The following is a 15,874-nucleotide window of genomic DNA, read 5'->3' on the forward strand; positions in this document are numbered from 1 at the left end:
CCCTACAGACATGTAGATTAAGTCACCATCCCTACAGACATGTAGATTAAGTCACCCTGTCACCATCCCTACAGACATATAGATTAAGTCACCCTGTCACCATCCCTACAGACATGTAGATTAAGTCACCATCCCTATAGACATGTAGATTAAGTCACCCTGTCACCATCCTTATAGACATGTAGATTAAGTCACCCTGTCACCATCCTTATAGACATGTAGAGTAAGTCACCCTGTCACCATCCCTATAGACATGTAGATTAAGTCACCCTGTCACCATCCCTATAGACATGTAGAGTAAGTCACCCTGTCACCATCCCTACAGACATGTAGATTAAGTCACCCTGTCACCATCCCTACAGACATGTAGAGTAAGTCACCATCCCTACAGACATGTAGATTAAGTCACCCTGTCACCATCCCTACAGACATGTAGATTAAGTCACCCTGTCACCATCCCTACAGACATGTAGATTAAGTCACCCTGTCACCATCCCTACAGACATGTAGATTAAGTCACCATCCCTACAGACATGTAGATTAAGTCACCCTGTCACCATCCCTACAGACATATAGATTAAGTCACCCTGTCACCATCCCTATAGACATGTAGATTAAGTCACCATCCCTATAGACATGTAGATTAAGTCACCCTGTCACCATCCTTATAGACATGTAGATTAAGTCACCCTGTCACCATCCCTACAGACATGTAGATTAAGTCACCATCCCTATAGACATGTAGAGTAAGTCACCCTGTCACCATCCCTATAGACATGTAGATTAAGTCACCCTGTCACCATCCCTATAGACATGTAGAGTAAGTCACCCTGTCACCATCCCTATAGACATGTAGATTAAGTCACCCTGTCACCATCCCTATAGACATGTAGATTAAGTCACCCTGTCACCATCCCTATAGACATGTAGAGTAAGTCACCCTGTCACCATCCCTATAGACATGTAGATTAAGTCACCCTGTCACCATCCTTATAGACATGTAGATTAAGTCACCCTGTCACCATCCCTACAGACATGTAGATTAAGTCACCATCCCTACAGACATGTAGATTAAGTCACCATCCCTACAGACATGTAGATTAAGTCACCCTGTCACCATCCCTATAGACATGTAGATTAAGTCACCCTGTCACCATCCCTACAGACATGTAGATTAAGTCACCATCCCTACAGACATGTAGATTAAGTCACCCTGTCACCATCCCTACAGACATGTAGATTAAGTCACCATCCCTACAGACATGTAGATTAAGTCACCCTGTCACCATCCCTACAGACATATAGATTAAGTCACCCTGTCACCATCCCTATAGACATGTAGATTAAGTCACCCTGTCACCATCCCTATAGACATGTAGATTAAGTCACCCTGTCACCATCCCTACAGACATGTAGATTAAGTCACCATCCCTATAGACATGTAGATTAAGTCACCCTGTCACCATCCCTACAGACATGTAGATTAAGTCACCCTGTCACCATCCCTACAGACATGTAGATTAAGTCACCCTGTCACCATCCTTATAGACATGTAGATTAAGTCACCCTGTCACCATCCTTATAGACATGTAGATTAAGTCACCCTGTCACCATCCCTATAGACATGTAGATTAAGTCACCCTGTCACCATCCCTACAGACATGTAGATTAAGTCACCATCCCTACAGACATGTAGATTAAGTCACCATCCCTACAGACATGTAGATTAAGTCATGTCACCATCCCTACAGACATGTAGATTAAGTCACCCTGTCACCATCCCTACAGACATGTAGATTAAGTCACCATCCCTACAGACATGTAGATTAAGTCACCCTGTCACCATCCCTACAGACATGTAGATTAAGTCACCCTGTCACCATCCCTACAGACATGTAGATTAAGTCACCCTGTCACCATCCCTATAGACATGTAGATTAAGTCACCCTGTCACCATCCCTACAGACATGTAGATTAAGTCACCATCCCTACAGACATGTAGATTAAGTCACCATCCCTACAGACATGTAGATTAAGTCACCCTGTCACCATCCCTATAGACATGTAGATTAAGTCACCCTGTCACCATCCCTACAGACATGTAGATTAAGTCACCATCCCTACAGACATGTAGATTAAGTCACCCTGTCACCATCCCTACAGACATGTAGATTAAGTCACCCTGTCACCATCCCTACAGACATGTAGATTAAGTCACCCTGTCACCATCCCTACAGACATGTAGATTAAGTCACCCTGTCACCATCCCTACAGACATGTAGATTAAGTCACCCTGTCACCATCCCTACAGACATGTAGATTAAGTCACCCTGTCACCATCCCTACAGACATGTAGATTAAGTCACCATCCCTACAGACATGTAGATTAAGTCACCACCATCCCTACAGACATGTAGATTAAGTCACCCTGTCACCATCCCTATAGACATGTAGATTAAGTCACCCTGTCACCATCCCTACAGACATGTAGATTAAGTCACCATCCCTACAGACATGTAGATTAAGTCACCCTGTCACCATCCCTACAGACATATAGATTAAGTCACCCTGTCACCATCCCTACAGACATGTAGATTAAGTCACCATCCCTATAGACATGTAGATTAAGTCACCCTGTCACCATCCCTATAGACATGTAGATTAAGTCACCCTGTCACCATCCCTACAGACATGTAGATTAAGTCACCATCCCTATAGACATGTAGAGTAAGTCACCCTGTCACCATCCCTATAGACATGTAGAGTAAGTCACCCTGTCACCATCCCTATAGACATGTAGAGTAAGTCACCCTGTCACCATCCCTATAGACATGTAGAGTAAGTCACCCTGTCACCATCCCTATAGACATGTAGATTAAGTCACCCTGTCACCATCCCTATAGACATGTAGATTAAGTCACCCTGTCACCATCCCTATAGACATGTAGAGTAAGTCACCCTGTCACCATCCCTATAGACATGTAGAGTAAGTCACCCTGTCACCATCCCTATAGACATGTAGATTAAGTCACCCTGTCACCATCCTTATAGACATGTAGATTAAGTCACCCTGTCACCATCCCTACAGACATGTAGATTAAGTCACCATCCCTACAGACATGTAGATTAAGTCACCCTGTCACCATCCCTATAGACATGTAGATTAAGTCACCCTGTCACCATCCCTATAGACATGTAGAGTAAGTCACCCTGTCACCATCCCTATAGACATGTAGATTAAGTCACCCTGTCACCATCCCTATAGACATGTAGATTAAGTCACCCTGTCACCATCCCTACAGACATGTAGATTAAGTCACCATCCCTACAGACATGTAGATTAAGTCACCCTGTCACCATCCCTACAGACATGTAGATTAAGTCACCCTGTCACCATCCCTACAGACATGTAGAGTAAGTCACCCTGTCACCATCCCTACAGACATGTAGATTAAGTCACCCTGTCACCATCCCTACAGACATGTAGATTAAGTCACCCTGTCACCATCCCTACAGACATGTAGATTAAGTCACCCTGTCACCATCCCTACAGACATGTAGAGTAAGTCACCCTGTCACCATCCCTACAGACATGTAGAGTAAGTCACCCTGTCACCATCCCTACAGACATGTAGATTAAGTCACCCTGTCACCATCCCTACAGACATGTAGAGTAAGTCACCCTGTCACCATCCCTACAGACATGTAGATTAAGTCACCCTGTCACCATCCCTACAGACATGTAGATTAAGTCACCATCCCTACAGACATGTAGATTAAGTCACCCTGTCACCATCCCTACAGACATGTAGATTAAGTCACCCTGTCACCATCCCTATAGACATGTAGATTAAGTCACCCTGTCACCATCCCTACAGACATGTAGATTAAGTCACCATCCCTACAGACATGTAGATTAAGTCACCCTGTCACCATCCCTACAGACATGTAGATTAAGTCACCCTGTCACCATCCCTACAGACATGTAGATTAAGTCACCATCCCTATAGACATGTAGATTAAGTCACCCTGTCACCATCCCTATAGACATGTAGATTAAGTCACCCTGTCACCATCCCTACAGACATGTAGATTAAGTCACCATCCCTATAGACATGTAGAGTAAGTCACCCTGTCACCATCCCTATAGACATGTAGAGTAAGTCACCCTGTCACCATCCCTATAGACATGTAGAGTAAGTCACCCTGTCACCATCCCTATAGACATGTAGATTAAGTCACCCTGTCACCATCCCTATAGACATGTAGATTAAGTCACCCTGTCACCATCCCTATAGACATGTAGAGTAAGTCACCCTGTCACCATCCCTATAGACATGTAGATTAAGTCACCCTGTCACCATCCCTATAGACATGTAGATTAAGTCACCCTGTCACCATCCCTACAGACATGTAGATTAAGTCACCATCCCTACAGACATGTAGATTAAGTCACCATCCCTACAGACATGTAGATTAAGTCACCCTGTCACCATCCCTATAGACATGTAGATTAAGTCACCCTGTCACCATCCCTACAGACATGTAGATTAAGTCACCATCCCTACAGACATGTAGATTAAGTCACCCTGTCACCATCCCTACAGACATGTAGATTAAGTCACCCTGTCACCATCCCTACAGACATGTAGATTAAGTCACCCTGTCACCATCCTTATAGACATGTAGATTAAGTCACCCTGTCACCATCCCTACAGACATGTAGATTAAGTCACCATCCCTACAGACATGTAGATTAAGTCACCATCCCTATAGACATGTAGATTAATTCACTCTGTCACCATCCTTATAGACATGTAGATTAAGTCACCCTGTCACCATCCCTATAGACATGTAGATTAAGTCACCATCCCTACAGACATGTAGATTAAGTCACCCTGTCACCATCCCTACAGACATGTAGATTAAGTCACCCTGTCACCATCCCTACAGACATGTAGATTAAGTCACCCTGTCACCATCCCTACAGACATGTAGAGTAAGTCACCCTGTCACCATCCCTACAGACATGTAGAGTAAGTCACCCTGTCACCATCCCTATAGACATGTAGAGTAAGTCACCATCCCTATAGACATGTAGAGTAAGTCACCCTGTCACCATCCCTATAGACATGTAGATTAAGTCACCCTGTCACCATCCCTACAGACATGTAGATTAAGTCACCATCCCTATAGACATGTAGATTAAGTCACCCTGTCACCATCCCTACAGACATGTAGATTAAGTCACCCTGTCACCATCCCTACAGACATGTAGATTAAGTCACCCTGTCACCATCCCTATAGACATGTAGAGTAAGTCACCCTGTCACCATCCCTATAGACATGTAGAGTAAGTCACCCTGTCACCATCCCTACAGACATGTAGAGTAAGTCACCCTGTCACCATCCCTACAGACATGTAGATTAAGTCACCCTGTCACCATCCCTATAGACATGTAGATTAAGTCACCCTGTCACCATCCCTACAGACATGTAGATTAAGTCACCCTGTCACCATCCCTACAGACATGCAGAGTAAGTCACCATCCCTATAGACATGTAGAGTAAGTCACCCTGTCACCATCCCTACAGACATGTAGAGTAAGTCACCCTGTCACCATCCCTACAGACATGTAGATTAAGTCACCCTGTCACCATCCCTACAGACATGTAGATTAAGTCACCCTGTCACCATCCCTACAGACATGTAGATTAAGTCACCCTGTCACCATCCCTACAGACATGTAGAGTAAGTCACCATCCCTACAGACATGTAGATTAAGTCACCCTGTCACCATCCCTACAGACATGTAGATTAAGTCACCCTGTCACCATCCCTACAGACATGTAGATTAAGTCACCATCCCTACAGACATGTAGATTAAGTCACCCTGTCACCATCCCTACAGACATATAGATTAAGTCACCCTGTCACCATCCCTACAGACATGTAGATTAAGTCACCATCCCTATAGACATGTAGATTAAGTCACCCTGTCACCATCCTTATAGACATGTAGATTAAGTCACCCTGTCACCATCCTTATAGACATGTAGAGTAAGTCACCCTGTCACCATCCCTATAGACATGTAGAGTAAGTCACCCTGTCACCATCCCTATAGACATGTAGAGTAAGTCACCCTGTCACCATCCCTACAGACATGTAGATTAAGTCACCCTGTCACCATCCCTACAGACATGTAGAGTAAGTCACCATCCCTACAGACATGTAGATTAAGTCACCCTGTCACCATCCCTACAGACATGTAGATTAAGTCACCCTGTCACCATCCCTACAGACATGTAGATTAAGTCACCCTGTCACCATCCCTACAGACATGTAGATTAAGTCACCATCCCTACAGACATGTAGATTAAGTCACCCTGTCACCATCCCTACAGACATATAGATTAAGTCACCCTGTCACCATCCCTACAGACATGTAGATTAAGTCACCATCCCTATAGACATGTAGATTAAGTCACCCTGTCACCATCCTTATAGACATGTAGATTAAGTCACCCTGTCACCATCCCTACAGACATGTAGATTAAGTCACCATCCCTATAGACATGTAGAGTAAGTCACCCTGTCACCATCCCTATAGACATGTAGAGTAAGTCACCCTGTCACCATCCCTATAGACATGTAGAGTAAGTCACCCTGTCACCATCCCTATAGACATGTAGATTAAGTCACCCTGTCACCATCCCTATAGACATGTAGATTAAGTCACCCTGTCACCATCCCTATAGACATGTAGAGTAAGTCACCCTGTCACCATCCCTATAGACATGTAGATTAAGTCACCCTGTCACCATCCTTATAGACATGTAGATTAAGTCACCCTGTCACCATCCCTACAGACATGTAGATTAAGTCACCATCCCTACAGACATGTAGATTAAGTCACCATCCCTACAGACATGTAGATTAAGTCACCCTGTCACCATCCCTATAGACATGTAGATTAAGTCACCCTGTCACCATCCCTACAGACATGTAGATTAAGTCACCATCCCTACAGACATGTAGATTAAGTCACCCTGTCACCATCCCTACAGACATGTAGATTAAGTCACCATCCCTACAGACATGTAGATTAAGTCACCCTGTCACCATCCTTATAGACATGTAGATTAAGTCACCCTGTCACCATCCCTACAGACATGTAGATTAAGTCACCATCCCTACAGACATGTAGATTAAGTCACCATCCCTACAGACATGTAGATTAAGTCACCCTGTCACCATCCTTATAGACATGTAGATTAAGTCACCCTGTCACCATCCCTACAGACATGTAGATTAAGTCACCATCCCTACAGACATGTAGATTAAGTCACCCTGTCACCATCCCTACAGACATGTAGATTAAGTCACCCTGTCACCATCCCTACAGACATGTAGATTAAGTCACCCTGTCACCATCCCTACAGACATGTAGATTAAGTCACCCTGTCACCATCCCTACAGACATGTAGAGTAAGTCACCCTGTCACCATCCCTATAGACATGTAGAGTAAGTCACCCTGTCACCATCCCTATAGACATGTAGAGTAAGTCACCATCCCTATAGACATGTAGAGTAAGTCACCCTGTCACCATCCCTACAGACATGTAGATTAAGTCACCCTGTCACCATCCCTACAGACATGTAGATTAAGTCACCCTGTCACCATCCCTATAGACATGTAGATTGTCACCCTGTCACCATCCCTACAGACATGTAGATTAAGTCACCCTGTCACCATCCCTACAGACATGTAGAGTAAGTCACCCTGTCACCATCCCTACAGACATGTAGATTAAGTCACCCTGTCACCATCCCTATAGACATGTAGATTAAGTCACCCTGTCACCATCCCTACAGACATGTAGAGTAAGTCACCCTGTCACCATCCCTATAGACATGTAGAGTAAGTCACCCTGTCACCATCCCTACAGACATGTAGATTAAGTCACCCTGTCACCATCCCTACAGACATGTAGAGTAAGTCACCCTGTCACCATCCCTATAGACATGTAGAGTAAGTCACCCTGTCACCATCCCTATAGACATGTAGATTAAGTCACCCTGTCACCATCCCTATAGACATGTAGATTAAGTCACCCTGTCACCATCCCTATAGACATGTAGAGTAAGTCACCCTGTCACCATCCCTATAGACATGTAGATTAAGTCACCCTGTCACCATCCCTACAGACATGTAGAGTAAGTCACCCTGTCACCATCCCTATAGACATGTAGATTAAGTCACCCTGTCACCATCCCTACAGACATGTAGATTAAGTCACCATCCCTACAGACATGTAGATTAAGTCACCCTGTCACCATCCCTACAGACATGTAGATTAAGTCACCCTGTCACCATCCCTACAGACATGTAGATTAAGTCACCATCCCTACAGACATGTAGATTAAGTCACCCTGTCACCATCCCTATAGACATGTAGATTAAGTCACCCTGTCACCATCCCTACAGACATGTAGATTAAGTCACCATCCCTACAGACATGTAGATTAAGTCACCCTGTCACCATCCCTACAGACATGTAGATTAAGTCACCATCCCTATAGACATGTAGATTAAGTCACCCTGTCACCATCCCTATAGACATGTAGATTAAGTCACCCTGTCACCATCCCTACAGACATGTAGATTAAGTCACCATCCCTATAGACATGTAGAGTAAGTCACCCTGTCACCATCCCTATAGACATGTAGATTAAGTCACCCTGTCACCATCCCTATAGACATGTAGAGTAAGTCACCCTGTCACCATCCCTACAGACATGTAGATTAAGTCACCCTGTCACCATCCCTACAGACATGTAGAGTAAGTCACCATCCCTACAGACATGTAGATTAAGTCACCCTGTCACCATCCCTACAGACATGTAGATTAAGTCACCCTGTCACCATCCCTACAGACATGTAGATTAAGTCACCATCCCTACAGACATGTAGATTAAGTCACCCTGTCACCATCCCTACAGACATATAGATTAAGTCACCCTGTCACCATCCCTACAGACATGTAGATTAAGTCACCATCCCTATAGACATGTAGATTAAGTCACCCTGTCACCATCCTTATAGACATGTAGATTAAGTCACCCTGTCACCATCCCTACAGACATGTAGATTAAGTCACCATCCCTATAGACATGTAGAGTAAGTCACCCTGTCACCATCCCTATAGACATGTAGAGTAAGTCACCCTGTCACCATCCCTATAGACATGTAGAGTAAGTCACCCTGTCACCATCCCTATAGACATGTAGATTAAGTCACCCTGTCACCATCCCTATAGACATGTAGATTAAGTCACCCTGTCACCATCCCTATAGACATGTAGAGTAAGTCACCCTGTCACCATCCCTATAGACATGTAGATTAAGTCACCCTGTCACCATCCTTATAGACATGTAGATTAAGTCACCCTGTCACCATCCCTACAGACATGTAGATTAAGTCACCATCCCTACAGACATGTAGATTAAGTCACCATCCCTACAGACATGTAGATTAAGTCACCCTGTCACCATCCCTATAGACATGTAGATTAAGTCACCCTGTCACCATCCCTACAGACATGTAGATTAAGTCACCATCCCTACAGACATGTAGATTAAGTCACCCTGTCACCATCCCTACAGACATGTAGATTAAGTCACCATCCCTACAGACATGTAGATTAAGTCACCCTGTCACCATCCCTACAGACATGTAGATTAAGTCACCCTGTCACCATCCCTACAGACATGTAGATTAAGTCACCATCCCTACAGACATGTAGATTAAGTCACCCTGTCACCATCCCTACAGACATGTAGATTAAGTCACCCTGTCACCATCCCTACAGACATGTAGATTAAGTCACCATCCCTATAGACATGTAGAGTAAGTCACCCTGTCACCATCCCTATAGACATGTAGAGTAAGTCACCCTGTCACCATCCCTATAGACATGTAGAGTAAGTCACCCTGTCACCATCCCTATAGACATGTAGATTAAGTCACCCTGTCACCATCCCTATAGACATGTAGATTAAGTCACCATCCCTATAGACATGTAGAGTAAGTCACCCTGTCACCATCCCTATAGACATGTAGATTAAGTCACCCTGTCACCATCCTTATAGACATGTAGATTAAGTCACCCTGTCACCATCCCTACAGACATGTAGATTAAGTCACCATCCCTACAGACATGTAGATTAAGTCACCATCCCTACAGACATGTAGATTAAGTCACCCTGTCACCATCCCTATAGACATGTAGATTAAGTCACCCTGTCACCATCCCTACAGACATGTAGATTAAGTCACCATCCCTACAGACATGTAGATTAAGTCACCCTGTCACCATCCCTACAGACATGTAGATTAAGTCACCCTGTCACCATCCCTACAGACATGTAGATTAAGTCACCCTGTCACCATCCTTATAGACATGTAGATTAAGTCACCCTGTCACCATCCCTACAGACATGTAGATTAAGTCACCATCCCTACAGACATGTAGATTAAGTCACCATCCCTATAGACATGTAGATTAAGTCACCCTGTCACCATCCCTATAGACATGTAGATTAAGTCACCCTGTCACCATCCCTACAGACATGTAGATTAAGTCACCATCCCTACAGACATGTAGATTAAGTCACCCTGTCACCATCCCTACAGACATGTAGATTAAGTCACCCTGTCACCATCCCTATAGACATGTAGAGTAAGTCACCATCCCTATAGACATGTAGATTAAGTCACCCTGTCACCATCCCTACAGACATGTAGATTAAGTCACCCTGTCACCATCCCTATAGACATGTAGAGTAAGTCACCCTGTCACCATCCCTATAGACATGTAGATTAAGTCACCATCCCTATAGACATGTAGAGTAAGTCACCCTGTCACCATCCCTATAGACATGTAGAGTAAGTCACCCTGTCACCATCCCTACAGACATGTAGATTAAGTCACCCTGTCACCATCCCTATAGACATGTAGATTAAGTCACCCTGGCACCATCCCTACAGATATGTAGAGTAAGTCACCATCCCTACAGACATGTAGATTAAGTCACCCTGTCACCATCCCTATAGACATGTAGAGTAAGTCACCCTGTCACCATCCCTATAGACATGTAGAGTAAGTCACCCTGTCACCATCCCTACAGACATGTAGAGTAAGTCACCCTGTCACCATCCCTATAGACATGTAGATTAAGTCACCCTGTCACCATCCCTACAGACATGTAGATTAAGTCACCCTGTCACCATCCCTACAGACATGTAGAGTAAGTCACCCTGTCACCATCCCTATAGACATGTAGATTAAGTCACCCTGTCACCATCCCTATAGACATGTAGATTAAGTCACCCTGTCACCATCCCTATAGACATGTAGATTAAGTCACCCTGTCACCATCCCTATAGACATGTAGATTAAGTCACCCTGTCACCATCCCTATAGACATGTAGATTAAGTCACCCTGTCACCATCCCTACAGACATGTAGAGTAAGTCACCCTGTCACCATCCCTATAGACATGTAGAGTAAGTCACCCTGTCACCATCCCTACAGACATGTAGATTAAGTCACCATCCCTACAGACATGTAGATTAAGTCACCCTGTCACCATCCCTATAGACATGTAGAGTAAGTCACCCTGTCACCATCCCTATAGACATGTAGATTAAGTCACCCTGTCACCATCCCTATAGACATGTAGATTAAGTCACCCTGTCACCATCCCTATAGACATGTAGATTAAGTCACCCTGTCACCATCCCTATAGACATGTAGATTAAGTCACCCTGTCACCATCCCTACAGACATGTAGATTAAGTCACCCTGTCACCATCCCTATAGACATGTAGATTAAGTCACCCTGGCACCATCCCTACAGATATGTAGAGTAAGTCACCATCCCTATAGACATGTAGATTAAGTCACCCTGCCACCATCCCTACAGACATGTAGATTAAGTCACCATCCCTATAGACATGTAGAGTAAGTCACCATCCCTATAGACATGTAGATTAAGTCACCATCCCTATAGACATGTAGATTAAGTCACCATCCCTATAGACATGTAGATTAAGTCACCATCCCTACAGACATGTAGATTAAGTCACCCTGTCACCATCCCTATAGACATGTAGAGTAAGTCACCCTGTCACCATCCCTATAGACATGTAGAGTAAGTCACCCTGTCACCATCCCTACAGACATGTAGATTAAGTCACCATCCCTACAGACATGTAGATTAAGTCACCCTGTCACCATCCCTATAGACATGTAGATTAAGTCACCCTGTCACCATCCTTACAGACATGTAGATTAAGTCACCATCCCTACAGACATGTAGATTAAGTCACCCTGTCACCATCCCTATAGACATGTAGATTAAGTCACCCTGTCACCATCCCTACAGACATGTAGATTAAGTCACCATCCCTACAGACATGTAGATTAAGTCACCCTGCCACCATCCCTATAGACATGTAGATTAAGTCACCATCCCTATAGACATGTAGATTAAGTCACCATCCCTACAGACATGCAGAGTAAGTCACTTTGCAACCCCAGTTGAAGCTTTGATCTGTTTGTCCTGCCAACGATGACGTGTTCTGTCTCATTGTCTGGTAATCTCCATATCTGTGATGTAGGCTGTGTTTCTATACAGCACTTTGTGACACCAGCTGATGTAAGAAGGGCTTCATTAATACATGTGATTGATTGAACGTTGCTTGTGAGTTCAGAGGAGAGGAGTGTGACACGATCTTTTCCGCGCCCCCCCCCCCAACTCTCACCTAGGTCTGGATCTGTTCTCGCTGATCCAAGGTGACCCGCAGCATTACAGAGCTCCCATGTTCCTGGATAACCTGACCAGCAGCCTGCAGGGTGCCACCACTAGCGCCGGCCTGGTGTCCTCTTCTGGCCAATACGACGCCAGTTCCCACCACACCACTGCCTCTTCATCCTCCCATGAGACTGGGGTTATCACTGGGGGAGGAGGAGGAGGGTCCAACATCATCTCAGACATCATCTCATTGGACTGACCTTCTGGTCCCTGAGAGCTCATTGGACTAAGCCTCTGGTCCCTGAGAGCTCATTGGACTAAGCCTCCTATTCGACACAAGCCTCTGAGGACTGAGGTAGTAGTGCACTATATAGGGAATATCGTGCCATTTTTGACCTGGACGATGTCCACAGGCCACCATGGGACAGGGAGATCCCAGAGCTTGGCTAACGTGTCTCCTTTCCTTTGTCTGTCTGCCAGTGAAGTTAGGACACATTTGCTTTCCCCCCCCCTACCGCTGATTGAAGGAAAGGAAAACTAGGAGAGGAAGCCATTTTTAGATAGTTGAGACTGTTGGACCCGTAGTCTTTTCTCAATTGGATTTGCTCAGCTCCTACGTCCTCTCCCACCTCCTTTTGAAAAAAGGTCAAAGGTGATTGGAGGAGAGGCGGCTAGGAGAGTGAATGTGGGTGAAAATGTGCTTGTATGAAATTACGTTTACAGGTTGGATCCCAAAACGTGGTGATAAAAACGAATGAAGATAGTTGTGGAAGACATTTTTTTTTATATATATAGCTACAACGATAGATTTTAAACATGTTCATACTTTTTCTCAGACGACGAAATGAAAGCTGATTTAAAGGGGGGCAGGTTTCAGTAGTCTTCCATGAAGGACTCCGGTAGGATACACATGACCTTCCTCGAGGTAAAGGTGACTATCAAGGAGAGGAGGGAAACTCTTCCATTCAGCTACTAACGAATTGACATATCCTTGACCACTCATCGGTTTCCGGGTCAAAGAGGAGAGGATGGACCCCCCCCCCCCCAAATAGTCAAAAGCCTATTTTGACTGAGTTGGCCTCACCCCACACACATTCTGACCTTTGGAAGAGAAGGGGATTTTACCTGTCTGTTCTTCACATTTGTTTTTAATTGGATGAGTTGACATGGAAGCATTCCGCAGGAAGTGGGACAATGGGGGGCGGGGTTGTTTCCCCCTTCAGTCACAGCAATAAATACTGAGTTTTCCAGATCTACTGACTATGTACACGGTTGAAAGTGTATCTAAAACATGGAACCATTAGAAATGAGATATTTGTGTGTGGGGGGTGGATCCATGAATTGGAGGTACCATTTTGTTTTTTTTTGTACAAATTATCAAAAGTAATACAAACTAGAGCGTTGAGTGTTTATAAAATGCCATCTTTCTCAGCATTTTGGAAATCTGTTTTGTATTTAGTTTGACCTTGTTGTGTATGTACCATCTAATTATTTTGCCTTCTTGGGAGGATCCCCTTTTGTTCTGTGTGTAAAAATGTATATGAGTTAATGTCCCCAAATGGTTTCCGTCCCACGAGTCCCGACTTTTGAACATTTGAAGTTTGTTGGTTTGAAGGTTAAGCAGGATGTTTTCACACCGTTACATAGCTACATGGTCACGGAACCAAATGTAATGCGAAGTTGTCAATTGAGCCTTTGTTGAACGTAGCCAAAAAAGCAATCAGGGCCTGAAATAGTGTATTTTATTTAATGTACAAAACTCTAGATAAATTAGCTAAGACAATTAGTGCTGCAGTTTTTAAAGTGTAGAATGATATGTTGGCCCTCAACCTTGTATGAGTTGCTTAGGGAAAGGGGACCTACCCAATAAAATGTTACGATTTACATTAATGTTTTAAAATGGAACCTGAAGTATTTTCCAAACTTAAATTTAAGGGAATAGATATTTAATATTTTATTGTAGTTAAAGGATGCTCCTCTTGTTTTGCTATGGGTAAAGGATGCTCCTCTGGTTTCGCTGTGGGTAAAGGATGCTCCTCTGGTTTCGCTGTGGGTAAAGGATGCTCCTCTTGTTTTGCTGTGGGTAAAGGATGCTTGTTTTGATCCTCTTGTTTTGCTGTGGGGTAAAGGATGCTCCTCTGGTTTCGCTGTGGGTAAAGGATGCTCCTCTGGTTTCGCTGTGGGTAAAGGATGCTCCTCTGGTTTCGCTGTGGGTAAAGGATGCTCCTCTGGTTTCGCTGTGGGTAAAGGATGCTCCTCTGGTTTCGCTGTGGGTAAAGGATGCTCCTCTGGTTTCGCTGTGGGTAAAGGATGCTCCTCTGGTTTCGCTGTGGGTAAAGGATGCTCCTCTGGTTTCGCTGTGGGTAAAGGATGCTCCTCTTGTTTTGCTATGGGTAAAGGATGCTCCTCTTGTTTTGCTATGGGTAAAGGATGCTCCTCTTGTTTTGCTATGGGTAAAGGATGCTCCTCTTGTTTTGCTATGGGTAAAGGATGCTCCTCTTGTTTCGCTATGGGTAAAGGATGCTCCTCTGGTTTCGCTGTGGGTAAAGGATGCTCCTCTGGTTTCGCTGTGGGTAAAGGATGCTCCTCTGGTTTCGCTGTGGGTAAAGGATGCTCCTCTGGTTTCGCTGTGGGTAAAGGATGCTCCTCTGGTTTCGCTGTGGGTAAAGGATGCTCCTCTGGTTTCGCTGTGGGTAAAGGATGCTCCTCTTGTTTCGCTGTGGGTAAAGGATGCTCCTCTGGTTTCGCTGTGGGTAAAGGATGCTCCTCTGGTTTCGCTGTGGGTAAAGGATGCTCCTCTGGTTTCGCTGTGGGTAAAGGATGCTCCTCTGGTTTCGCTGTGGGTAAAGGATGCTCCTCTGGTTTCGCTGTGGGTAAAGGATGCTCTTGTTTCGCTGTGGGTAAAGGATGCTCTTGTTTCGCTGTGGGTAAAGGATGCTCCTCTGGTTTCGCTGTGGGTAAAGGATGCTCCTCTGGTTTCGCTGTGGGTAAAGGATGCTCTTGTTTCGCTGTGCCATCGTGATGCAAGCAAACAAACAAACAAACAAACAAC

General features: G+C 44.5%; 1 pseudogene; it reads left to right on the top strand.

Moving 5' to 3' along the window:
• LOC127911918 (E3 SUMO-protein ligase PIAS2-like) overlaps positions 1-14,706 on the top strand; it is a 49,207-nt pseudogene extending 34,501 nt beyond the window's left edge.
• Positions 14,707-15,874: the final 1,168 nt, after the last annotated feature.

This window comes from Oncorhynchus keta, chromosome 25 (assembly GCF_023373465.1).
Source record: "Oncorhynchus keta strain PuntledgeMale-10-30-2019 chromosome 25, Oket_V2, whole genome shotgun sequence".
NCBI lineage: Eukaryota > Metazoa > Chordata > Actinopteri > Salmoniformes > Salmonidae > Oncorhynchus > Oncorhynchus keta.